Source organism: Triticum aestivum, chromosome 4A, assembly GCF_018294505.1.
Source record: "Triticum aestivum cultivar Chinese Spring chromosome 4A, IWGSC CS RefSeq v2.1, whole genome shotgun sequence".
Taxonomy (NCBI): domain Eukaryota; kingdom Viridiplantae; phylum Streptophyta; class Magnoliopsida; order Poales; family Poaceae; genus Triticum; species Triticum aestivum.
Window position 1 is genome coordinate 990886 of NC_057803.1, and position 12993 is coordinate 1003878.

Consider the following 12993-nt stretch of genomic DNA (forward strand, 5'->3'; position numbering starts at 1 on the left):
ATAGAGTTATCATAATGAGATGGGTGAAGGGGAGATCTCTCCTTTTATATACCTGCCTCTTGGAGGAAGTCCCAAGTATGATACCGAAGAACTCGAAAGCATCCAACTCGTACTCCGGTGTGGCAGAGCGGAGCCTGCGGTGACGGCCTCCCCCCCATCTCTAATAAGCAGCAGAAGAGACCAATTAGTATCTTGCTAGAAGCATATCTATAAACATAGAGCCAAGTTTCTAGCCATGAAAGAAAACTGAGAAAAAAAAGCTATGCACTTGTGCTCAACAACATCAACAACACTTAATTAATTTGGTAGGTTAGTTGGCAATGGCAATTGGCATCCTTCAAAACTAGGAATTTCTTTAGACGTGAAAGAAAATTGAAAATGTTGAAAAGAGCATAGTAATCTAAAAATAGGGGGGAAATACACTTCTTCTTCCTCCTCTTTATATTCCTCTTATTATTTATTTTTCATCTTTCATCTTTCTTCTTAACCAAAACTAAACCTAAAGTTCCTTGTGGTGTGATCACATTGGAATACTTGTGGCAAGAATCATAGTTGCACCATATTTTAGGTGGCTCTAGGTGCCACACACCAAGCAAACAAACATACCTCAAATCAGAAACTAAGGGTAGTGTCCTAAAATTAATTTACTTTGTATGCAAGTCAGAACAAGTACCACATCACATTACCATATGATCCTATTACAGAAAAGGTATGTAAATGCAACCTGGGGTAAGACATTATAACCATATTGCAATCTTATACTTGCTCAACTATGATCACAGGAGACGCAACTAACATACGAGTTTGAGGCACACACACCTCAACAATGATGTTGCCACTTGCTAGGAATGTGACCGTCGCAGTCACTCCGATCAACACGGCCTCCTGTTTAGATTGAGATTATGCTTTCATGCCTATGCTAGTGAGAAAGAAGGGGTCGGCGTGTGGTGTCGGGGTGTCGGGGTCGGGGTGTCGTGCCGGGGTGTCCTGTCGGGGTCGGGGTGTCAGGGTGTCAGGGTCGGGGTGTGGTGTCAGGGTGTCGGGGTGTCAGGGTCGGGGTGTCATGCCGGGGTGTCGTGTCGGGGTCTGGGTGTCAGAGTGTCGGGGTCAGGGTCGGGGTGTGGGTCAGGGTGTCGGTTGGTCAGGGGTCGGGGTCGGGGTGTGGTGTCAGGATGTCGGGGGTCGGGGGTCGGGATTGGGTGTCGTGCCGGGGTGTCGGTGGTTGGGTCAGGGTCGGGGTCTCTTTTTTCCGTTTCTTCTTCTTCTTCTTGTCCTCTCCTCTTTCTTCTTCTTCTTCTTGTTCTCCTCTCCTCTTTCTTTCGTGTTCTTCTTCTTCTTTCTCCTCCTCCTCCTCCTCCTCCTCCTCTTCTTCTTCTTCTTCTTCTTCTTCTCCTTTCTCCTCGTCCTCTTCTTTTCTTCTTTCTTCTTCTCCCTCCTCCTGTTCCTCCCTCCTCCTTCTACTTTTTCTTCTAAACTAAAACTAATCTAAAATAAACTAAACTAAAATAAACTAAAACTAATCTAAAATAAACTAAACTAAAACAAACCAAAACTAAAACTAATCTAAACTAAACTAAACTAAAACTAAACTAAAACAAAAACTAAACTAAAAGAAACAAAAAGAAACTAATTAAACAAAAAAAGGGGAAGCGCTCACCTGGTGGAGGGGGAGGCCGGACAGCTGCGGCGGCCGCTGGAGGAGGCGGCGACCTGATGGAGGGGGAGGCTGGACGGTCGCGGCGGGACGGGGCGGGGACGGCCGCGGCGCGGCTGGCCGACATGGAAGAGGCGACGGGGCCGCGGTGGAGGTCGGGGAGGGGTGCGGGGCGGTGGGGTGGCCGGCTACGCCGGACGGGGTCGACGGCGGCGGCGCGTGCCAGTGTGGGTGGGGGATGGCGACGAAGGGGGGGTGACGTGGAAGGGGCGGCAAGGGTGTGGTGGAGGTCGGGGGGCCGCAGGGGAGGGGTGCGGGGCGGTGGGGCGGCCGGGTACGACAGACGGGGTCGGCGGCGGCACGGGTGTGGGTGGGGAGGGAATGAGAGAGTGGAGAGAAGAGACAGAGGACGGGGGCGGGACGGTCGTTAACATAACCGCCTCTTTGCCGTCAGCCGACGGTCGGTAAAGATTCTTTGTCATCCGCTTGCGGACAGCAAAGAGGTGGGGCCGGTGGGCTTGAGTTGGTTAAACAATAACTGGACCCACCCACCTCTTTACCGTCTGCTAGTAGACGGCAAAGATTCTTTGCCGTCAGCCAGCGGACGGCAAAGAACTGGCTGATGGCAAAGACCTTGTTTGCCATCAGCCACATCTTTGCCGTCCGTTTTGCTGTGGCTAACGGCAAAGACTTTCTTTGCCGTCAGCAAGCGGACGACAAAGAGTTGGCAGACGGCAAAGAAGCTAATTCCAGTAGTGAGTACTAGATAGCAATTAGCAACCCCTAAATCGGATATTTGGGGATGAGCAGTGGACGAAGTGTACCTGAAATCCGAAATAATATAGTGTCGTCGTGCGAACTGTGCGGCCGGCATCGACTTGCAAGGGCGCCAGCCAGAGAGGCACTGCCGGCTACCGCACTGGACAGGGGCGTAAGACGGAGAGTGAGGAGCCGCGGACGCACTGTGGCCTCGAGAGCCGGCGGGTGGGATGGAGAGGAAGGCGACTCTTCCCCTCCTGCGAGACTACGAAGGCGAGACCTGGGGGAGCTAGTAGCTAGCGAGGAACTGGGCTTCTCGTGCGCCTGAGCGTGGTTGCATGCATTTTTTCCCTAGGCTAGCCAGAGATGTGTGGGGACAAATATTGGATAGTTATTTTTGGTCTGGCCCATTTTAATTGCATAGATATATAGGTGGGTCCAAAATCTCAGGGTGGGCTATGACCCACCCTATCCACCCTGTAGCTCCATGCCTGTTCCTAAGTAATAATCCTGAATTGCTCCAATGTCAAGGAAGAAGAGTTCCGAGAAAACTAGAGAGAGAAAACGTAGCGGTGCTTCTCATCTAATTAGGATTCTAATTCTATTAGACCAATTCGATCAAGATTAGAGGACAACTAATTAGAAGCCTAAACCTTTTGGCAAATGATACCAGGAGAGTCTGGAGCTATATGGGAGAGATTCCCTTAGGATTGGTGTGCCTCTAGGGGGGGAGGGGTTCTCCAAAGTAACCAGAGACGTTTGTAACCCCAAAGTAACCATCTCGTATGTTGGCATAGGATATTCTCCTGGCCAAAAGAATTAAGTAAATACTAACACTTTATATGAAAATACCGACAACATAATAACGATAATATCTCTCAGTAGTTCATAGGGTGAGTCTATCCAACACCATTGTTCTCATAACAATGTGTTCCCATTGTTGATAGCATCCTTGTTACTGTTAGGGAACATAGTAATTTCAAAAATTCCTATGCACACGGAAGATCATGGTGATGCATAGCAACGAGAGGGGAGAGTGTTGTCCACGTACCCTCATAGACCGAAAGTGGAAGCGTTATGACAACGCGGTAGATGTAGTCGTACGTCTTCACGGCCCGACCGATCAAGCACCAAAACTACGGCACCTCCGAGTTCTAGCACACGTTCAGCTCGATGACGATCCCCGGACTCCGATCCAGCAAAGTGTCGGGGAAGAGTTCCGTCAGCACGACGGCGTGGTGACAATCTTGATGTACTACCGTCGCAGGGCTTCGCCTAAGCACCGCTACAATATTATCGAGGATTATGGTGGAGGGGGGCACCACGCACGGCTAAGAGAACGATCACGAAGATCAACTTGTGTGTCTTTGGGTGCCCCTGCCCCCGTATATAAAGGAGCAAGGGGGGAGGAGGCCGGCCCTAGGAGGGGCGCGCCAAGGGAGTAGGATTCCTACTCCTAGTTGGAGTAGGTTTCCTTCTTTCCTAGTCCAACTAGGAGAAGGGGGAAAGGGGGGAAGAGGGGAAGGAAGGGAGAGAGGGGCCGTGCCCCAAACCCCTTGCCCAATTGGGACTGGGCTTGGGAGGGGCGCGCGCCACCTCCTGGTCCTTCCCACTAAGGCCCATTAAGGCCCGTTGCTTCTTCCTCGTATTCCCGTAACTCCTCGGTACCTTCGAAAATACCCGAATCACTCGGAACCTTTCCAATGTCCGAATATAGTCGTCCAATATATCGATCTTTACATCTCGACCATTTCGAGACTCCTCGTTATGTCCCTGATATCATCCGGGACTCCGAACTCCTTCGGTACATCAAAACATATAAACTCATAATGAAACTGTCATCGAAACCTTAAGCGTGCGGACCCTAGGGGTTCGAGAACAGTGTAGACATGACTGAGACACGTCTCCGGTCAATAACCAATAGCGGAACCTGGATGCTCATATTGGCTCCCACATATTCTACGAAGATCTTTATCGGTCAGACCGCATAACAACATATGTTGTTCCCTTTGTCATCGGTATGTTACTTGCCCGAGATTCGATCGTTGGTATCTCAATACCTAGTTCAATCTTGTTACCGGCAAGTCTCTTTACTCGTTCCGTAATACATCATCTCGCAACTAACTCATTAGTTGCAATTCTTGCAAGGCTTATGTGATGTGCATTACCGAGAGGGCCCAGAGATACCTCTCCGACAATCGGAGTGACAAATCCTAATCTTGAAATACGCCTACCCAACATGTACCTTTGGAAACACTTGTAGAGCTCCTTTATAATCACCCAGTTACGTTGTGATGTTTGGCAGCACACAAAGTGTTCCTCCGATAAACAGGAGTTGCATAATCTCATAGTCATAGGAACATGTATAAGTCATGAAGAAAGCAATAGAAACATACTAAACGATCGGGTGCTAAGCTAACGGAAACATACTAAATGACAACACATGTCTATGGTTAGGAAACATAACCATCTTCGATCAACGAGCTAGTCAAGTAGAGGCATACTAGTGACGTTTAGTTTGTCTATGTATTCACGCAAGTATTATGTTTCCGGTTAATACAATTCTAGCATGAATAATAAAAATTTATCATGATATAAGGAAATAAATAATAACTTTATTATTGCCTCTAGGGCATATTTCCTTCAGTCTCCCACTTGCACTAGAGTCAATAATCCAGTTCACATCGCCATGTGATTTAACAACAATAGTTCACATCACCATGTGATTAACACACATAGTTCACATTGATATGTGATCAACACCCAAAGGGTTTACTAGAGTCAGTAATCTAGTTCACATCGCTATGTGATTAACACCCTAAGATTACTAAGGTGTGATCATGTTTTGCTTGTGAGATAATTTTAGTCAACGAGTCTGTCACATTCAGATCCGTAAGTATTTTGCGAATTTCTATGTCAACAATGCTCTCCACGGAGCTTACTCTAGCTATTTGCTCCCACTTTCAATATGTATCCAGATTGAGACTTAGAGCCATCTGGATCACTGTCAAAACTTGCATCGACATAACCCTTTACGATGAACCTTTTTTCACTTCCATAATTGAGAAATATTTCCTTATTCCACTAAGGATAGTTTTGACCGGTGTACAGTGATCTACTCTTAGATCACTATTGTACTCCCTTGCTTCACACAGTGTAGGGTGTACAATAGATCTGGTACACAGCATGCCATACTTTATAGAACCTATGGCTGAGGCATAGGGAATGACTTTCATTCTCTTTCTATCTTCTACCGTGGTCGGGCTTTGAGTCTTACTCAATTTCACACCTTGTAACACAGCCAATAACTCTTTCTTTGACTGTTCCATTTTTGAACTACTTCAAAATATTGTAAAGGTATGTACTTACTGAAAAAACTTATCAAGCGTCTTGATCTATCTTTATAGATCTTGATGCTTAATATGTAAGCAGCTTCACCGAGGTCTTTCTTTGAAAAACTTGTTTCAAAAACACTCCTTTGTGCTTTGCAGAATAATTCTACATTATTTCCGATCAACAATATGTCATTCACATATACTTATCAGAAATGCTGTAGTGCTCCCACTCACTTTCTTGTAAATACAGGCTTCACCGCAAGTTTGTATAAAACTATATGCTTTGATCAACTCATCAAAGCATATATTCCAACTCTGAGATGCTTGCACTAGTCCATAGATGGATCGCTGGAGCTTGCACATTTTGTTAGCACCTTTAGGATTGACAAAACCTTCTGATTGCATCATATACAATAAATCCATTAAGGAATGCAGTTTTGTTTATCCATTTGCCAGATTTCATAAAATGCGGCAATTGCTAACATGATTCGGACAGACTTAAGCATCGCTACGAGTGAGAAAATTTCATCATAGTCAACACCTTGAACTTTGTCAAAAACCTTTTTCGACAAGTCTAGCTTTGTAGATAGTAACACTACTATCAGCGTCCGTCTTCCTCTTGAAGATCCATTTATTTTCTATGGCTTGCCGATCATCGGGCAAATCCATCAAAGTCCATACTTTGTTCTCATACATGGATCATATCTCAGATTTCATGGCCTCAAACCATTTCTCAGAATCTGGGCTCATCATCGCTTCCTCATAGTTCTCAAGTTTGTCATGGTCTAGTAACATGACTTCCAGAACAGGATTACCGTACCACTCTGGCGTGGATCTCACTCTGGTTTACCTACGAGATTCGGTAGTAACTTGATCTGAAGTTACATGATCATCATCATTAGCTTCCTCACTAATTGGTGTAGTAGTCACAAGAACAGATTTCTGTGATGAACTACTTTCCAATAAGGGAGAAGGTACAATTACTTTATCAAGTTTTCTACTTCCCTCCCACTCACTTCTTTCGAGAGAAACTCCTTCTCTAGAAAGGATCCATTCTCAGCAATGAATAACTTGCCTTCGGATCTGTGATAGAAGGTGTACCCAACATTTTCTTTTGGGTATCCTATGAAGATTTACTTCTCCGATTTGGGTTCGAGCTTATCATTTTGAAACTTTTTCACATAAGCATCGCAGTCCCAAACTTTAAGAAATGACAGCTTAGGTTTCTCGCCAAACCATAGTTCATACAGTGTCGTCTTAATAGATTTAGATGGTGCCCTATTTAACATGAATGCAGCTGTCTCTAATGCATAACCCCAAAACGATAGTGGTAGATCGGTAAGAGACATCATAGATCGTACCATATCTAATAAAGTACGGTAATGACGTTCGGACACACCATTACACTGTGGTGTTCCAGGTGGCGTGAGTAGTGAAACTATTTCACATTGTTTTTAACTGAAGGCCAAACTCGTAACTCAAATATTTTACTTCTGCGATCATATCGTAGAAACATTTATTTTTGTTACGATGATTCTCCACTTCACTCTGAAATTCTTTGAACTTTTCAAATATTTCAGACTTGTGTTTCATCAAGTAGATATACTCATATCTGCTCAAATCATCTGTGAAGATCAGAAAATAATGATACCTGCCGCGAGCCTCAATATTCATCGGACCACATACATCAGTATGTATGATTTCCAACAAATCTTTTGCTCGCTCCATTGTTCCGGAGAATGGAGTCTTAGTCATCTTGCCCATGAGGCATGGTTCGCAAGCATCAACTGATTCATAATCAAGTGATTCCAAAAACCCATCAGCATGGAGTTTCTTCATGCGCTTTACACCAATATGACCTAAACGGTAGTGCCAACAAAAAGTTGCACTATCATTATTAACTTTGCATCTTTTGGTTTCAATATTATGAATATGTGTATCACTACGATCGAGATCCAATGAACCATTTTCATTCGGTGTGTAACCATATAAGGTTTTATTCATGTAAATAGAACAACAATTTATTCTCTTACTTAAATGAATAACCGTATTACAATAAACATGATCAAATTATATTCATGCTCAACGCAAACACCAAATAACACTTATTTAGGTTCAACACTAATCCCGAAAGTATAGGGAGTGTGCGATGATGATCATATCAATCTTGGAACTACTTCAAACACACATCGTCACCTTACCCTTAACTAGTCTCTGTTCATTCTGCAACTCCCGATTCAAGTTACTAATCTAGCAACTGAACTAGTACCAAATACTGAGGGGTTTCTATGAACACTAGTAAAGTACACATCAATAACATGTATATCAAATATACTTATGTTCACTTTGCCATCCTTCTTATCCGCCAATCACTTGGGGTAGTTCCGCTTCCAGTGACCAGTCCCTTTGCAGTAGAAGCACTCAGTCTCAGGCTTAGGACCAGACTTGGGCTTCTTCACTTGAGCAGCAACTTGCTTGCTGTTCTTCTTGAAGTTGCCCTTTTTTCCTTTGCCCTTTTCTTGAAACTAGTGGTCTCGTCAACCATCAACACTTGATGTTTTTCTTGATTTCTACCTTCGTTGATTTCAGCATCACGAAGAGCTTGGGAATCGTTTTTGTTATCCCTTGCATATCATAGTTCATCACGAAGTTCTACTAACTTGGTGATGGTGACTAGAGAATTCTGTCAATCACTATCTTATCTGGAAGATTAACTCCCACTTGATTCAAGCGATTGTAGTACCCAGACAATCTGAGCACATGCTCACTAGTTGAGCGATTCTCCTCCATCTTTTAGCTATAGAACTTGTTGGAGACTTCATATCTCTCAACTCGGGTATTTGCTTGAAATATTAACTTCAACTCCTGGAACATCTCATATGGTCCATGACGTTCAAAACGTCTTTGAAGTCCCGATTCTAAGCGTTAAGCATGGTGCACTAAACTATCAAGTAGTCATCATATTTAGCTAGCCAAACGTTCATCGTCTACATCTGCTCCTGCAATAGGTCTATCACCTAGCGGTGCATCAAGGACATAATTCTTCTGTGCAACAATGAGGATCAACCTCAGATCATGGATCCAATCCGCATCATTGCTACTAACATCTTTCAACACAATTTTCTCTAGGAACATATCAAAATAAACACAGGGAAGCAACAACGCGAGCTATTGATCTACAACATGATTTGCAAAATACTACCAGGACTAAGTTCATGATAAATTTTAGTTCAATTAATCATATTACTTAAGAACTCCCACTTAGATAGACATCCCTCTAATCCTCTAAGTGATCACGTGATCCAAATCAACTAAACCATGTCCGATCATCATGTGAGATGGAGTAGCTTCATTGGTGAACATCACTATGTTGATCATATCTACTATATGATTCACGCTCGACCTTTCGGTCTCCGTGTTCCGAGGCCATATCTGTATATGCTTGGCTCGTCAAGTATAACCTGAGTATTCCGTGTGTGCAACTATTTTGCACCCGTTGTATTTGAACGTAGAGCCTATCACACCCGATCATCATGTGGTGTCTCAGCACGAAGAACTTTCGCAATGGTGCATACTCAGGGAGAACACTTCTTGATAATTAGTGAGAGATCATCTTAAAATGCTACCGTCAAACTAAGCAAAATAAGATGTATAAAAAGATAAACATCATATGCAAACAAAATATGTGACACGATATGGCCATCATCATCTTGCGCCTTTGATCTCCATCTCCAAAGTACTGTCATGATCTCTATCGTCACCTGCATGACACCATGATCTTCATCATCTTGATCTATATCAATGTGTCGTCACGTCGACGTCTCGCCAACTATTGCTCTTGCAACTATTGCTATCGCATAGCGATAAAGTAAAACAATTATTTGGCGCTTGCATCTTATAAAATAAAGAGACAACCATAAGGCTTTTGCCAGTTGCCGATAACTTCAACAAAACATGATCATCTTATCAAAAAACTTATAACTCATCACGTCTTGACCATATCACATCACAACATGCCCTGCAAAAACAAGTTAGACGTCCTCTACTTCGTTGTTGCAAATTTTACGTGGCTGCTACGGGCTTAGCAAGAACCAATCTTACCTACGCATCAAAACCACAACGATAGTTTGTCAAGTTGGTGCTGTTTTAACCTTCGCAAGGACCGGGCATAGCCACACTCGGTTCAACTAAAGTTGGAGAAACTGACACCCGCCAGCCACCTGTGTGCAAAGCACATCGGTAGAACCAGTCTCGCGTAAGCGTACGTGTAATGTCGGTCCGGGCCGCTTCATCCAACAATACCGCCGAACCAAAGTATGACATGCTGGTAAGCAGTATGACTTATATCGCCCACAACTCACTTGTGTTCTACTCGTGCAAATAACATCAACACATAAAACCTAGGCTCGGATACCACTGTTAGGGAACGTAGTAATTTCAAAAATTGCTACGCACACGCAAGATCATGGTGATGCATAGCAACGAGAGGGGAGAGTGTTGTCCACGTACCCTCGTAGACCGAAAGGGGAAGCATTATGACAACGCGGTTGATGTAGTCGTACGTCTTCACGGCGCGACCGATCAAGCACCGAAACTACGACACCTCCAAGTTCTAGCACACGTTCAGCTCGATGACGATCCCCGGACTCCGATCCAGCAAAGTGTCGGGGAAGAGTTCCGTCAGCATGATGGCGTGGTGACGATCTTGATGTACTACCGTCGTAGGGCTTCGCCTAAGCACCACTACAATATTATCGAGGATTATGGTGGAGGGGGGCACCGCACACGGCTAAGAGAACGATCACGAAGATCAACTTGTGTGTCTTTGGGTGCCCCCTGCCCCCGTATATAAAGGAGAAAGGGGGGAGGAGGCCGGCCCTAGGAGGGGCGCGCCAGGTGATGGGGTCATGTACCTAGGGTAGGGTCATGGACCTGATCTAAGTACCTTGCCCAAGGACACCCTTAGAAGAGGTCGCCTTCCAGTCGACCAACGAGGGACTCACTCGACTGACTTGAAGGACTCGACCATGAAGACTCACTCGACCACCAGGAGGTCAAGAGGCACTCTGCACTGCAACGGCCTGTAATTAAGTAGGCTTTATGATAGTAAAGACACTTTATGTGGGGTGTTACCAGTAACGCCCCAGACTTAACTCACCTTACATCCTCTCCTACGTGGGCTGGCTGGGGTCCTGGCGCACTCTATATAAGCCGCCCCCTCCACAGGTAGAGGGGTTCGGCACCTTGTAACTCATATACTCATAATCCACTCGACCGCCTCCGGGCTCCGAGACGTAGGGCTATTACTTCTTCCGAGAAGGGCCTGAACTCGTACATCCCTAGTGTTTACAACCTCTCCATAGCTAGGACCTTGCCTTTCCATACCTACCCCCCACTCTACTGTCAGGCTTAGAACCACGACAGTTGGCGCCCACCGTGGGGCAGGTGTTTTAGCGATTTTGTGGAGAAGTTGCGATTCTTCCGAGTACTTTCATCATGGTGTCTGCTGGAGTTTTGGTCGAGGGTCGAGAGATCCGTCTCGGCACTCTCACCTTCATCGCCGACGACTCCGCGTGGCTCCAGGAGGCTCCACTCGACGTTGATGCGCTCCCCGTCCGCGGTGCGACGCATTTTCGCGCATGTGTCCGCGGCGTTCTGCTGCGGCAACCGTCGACCCCGTATCGGTCGGCTCCTCCATCGTCCACCCTCCCGGTCTCCCGCCAGCGCAAGCGCTCGGGCCGGTCGAGGCTTCAGCGATGGGTGAGGCACGCGGTGGCTCGCCAATCGGCCACCACCCAAGTTGCGGCAATCGAGCCCGACGAATCTCTCTACGGCTTGTTCGATCTGTCGACTGGCTCCGTAGAGACGGCATCCGAGTGCGGTAGCAGTGATCCAGCGGCGGAAATCTTGATGGTCGACGGGCCCCGCAGTCCCCCTGGCTTCGCCCGTGATGGTGAAGCAGGTGACGGAGGCGACCCCGCACGAGGCCACGAAGAGTACCAGCCCGAGCCACTCGACTCTCTGCAAAGAGAGGAACTTCGCCGCAGGAACGTGGATGCTCTGCGTACTCCCATCGCAGGAGAAACCCCCGAGGCTCGTGCCTTGGAGGAGGCACGTCTGGCCAATTTGGCCGAACGCACTCGACTGGAGAATCTTCAGCGAGCACTCGACGAGCGCGCGCGGCAACGAGTTCCCGACACCAGTCGACGTCAACTCTTCTCGCCGACTCAGGTATATCGAACCCCAATCCAGAATTTAGCAGCTGCGACCCGTATAGCAGAGTCCATCCAGCCTTCTCAGTCGGAAGCTGGCAGAGGTTTGATGCAGATCAGGGATCTGCTCCGGGCAGCAGGAGATTAGAATTCAGCCGTGTCTCAGTCGCGCAACAGAATTCACAGTCGATCCGTCACTGCGAATACGGTTCAGTCGGCTCACAGCCCCAGATCGCCTCCGTGGCGTGAAGGGCGTGAGAATCGGCGAGATCAACATGGCGACCGACTCGACCGAGATGATAGGCGTCGAGTGCCCAATTCCCCTCCGAGGGGTGGGTCTTACGCTCCTCGGCAGCAAGATGATAGGTGTCAGTACAGTACAGGGCGAAGGGTTCCAGTCGACCCCAGAGAACCAGGCTTCGACACACGATCCATTATCGTGCAAGGTTTGGTCGACCGGAACAGAGCCCATCGAGGCGGACTCGACAGAGACGCGCCCACAAGCAGTCGAGTGCATGTTTCTGGTCCTGAATGTTTCAGCAGAGCTATCAGAGCCGCAGTTATCCCTCCCAATTTCAGGTTGGCAACAGGAGTCAGCAAGTTTACTGGTGAGTCTAAGCCTGAAACTTGGCTTGAGGACTACCGAGTGGCAGTTCAGATTGGTGGTGGGAACGACGAGGTGGCCATGAAGCATTTGCCCCTCATGCTGGAAGGTTCTGCCAGGGCATGGTTAACTCAATTACCGCCTAGCAGCATTTACACTTGGGAAGATTTGTCCCGAGTGTTCATCAGAACATTTGAAGGAACTTGCAAGCGACCAGCTGGACTGACAAAGTTGCAAGTCTGCGTGCAGAAGACCAATGAGACTCTCAGAGAGTATATTCAGAGATGGATCACTTTGCACCACACTGTGGAGAATGTGTCTGATCATCAGGCAGTTTGCGCCTTCAAAGATGGCGTCAAGAACAGAGAACTGAGTTTGAAGTTTGGTCAAACCGGTGACATGACCTTGAGTCGGATGATGGAGATTGCT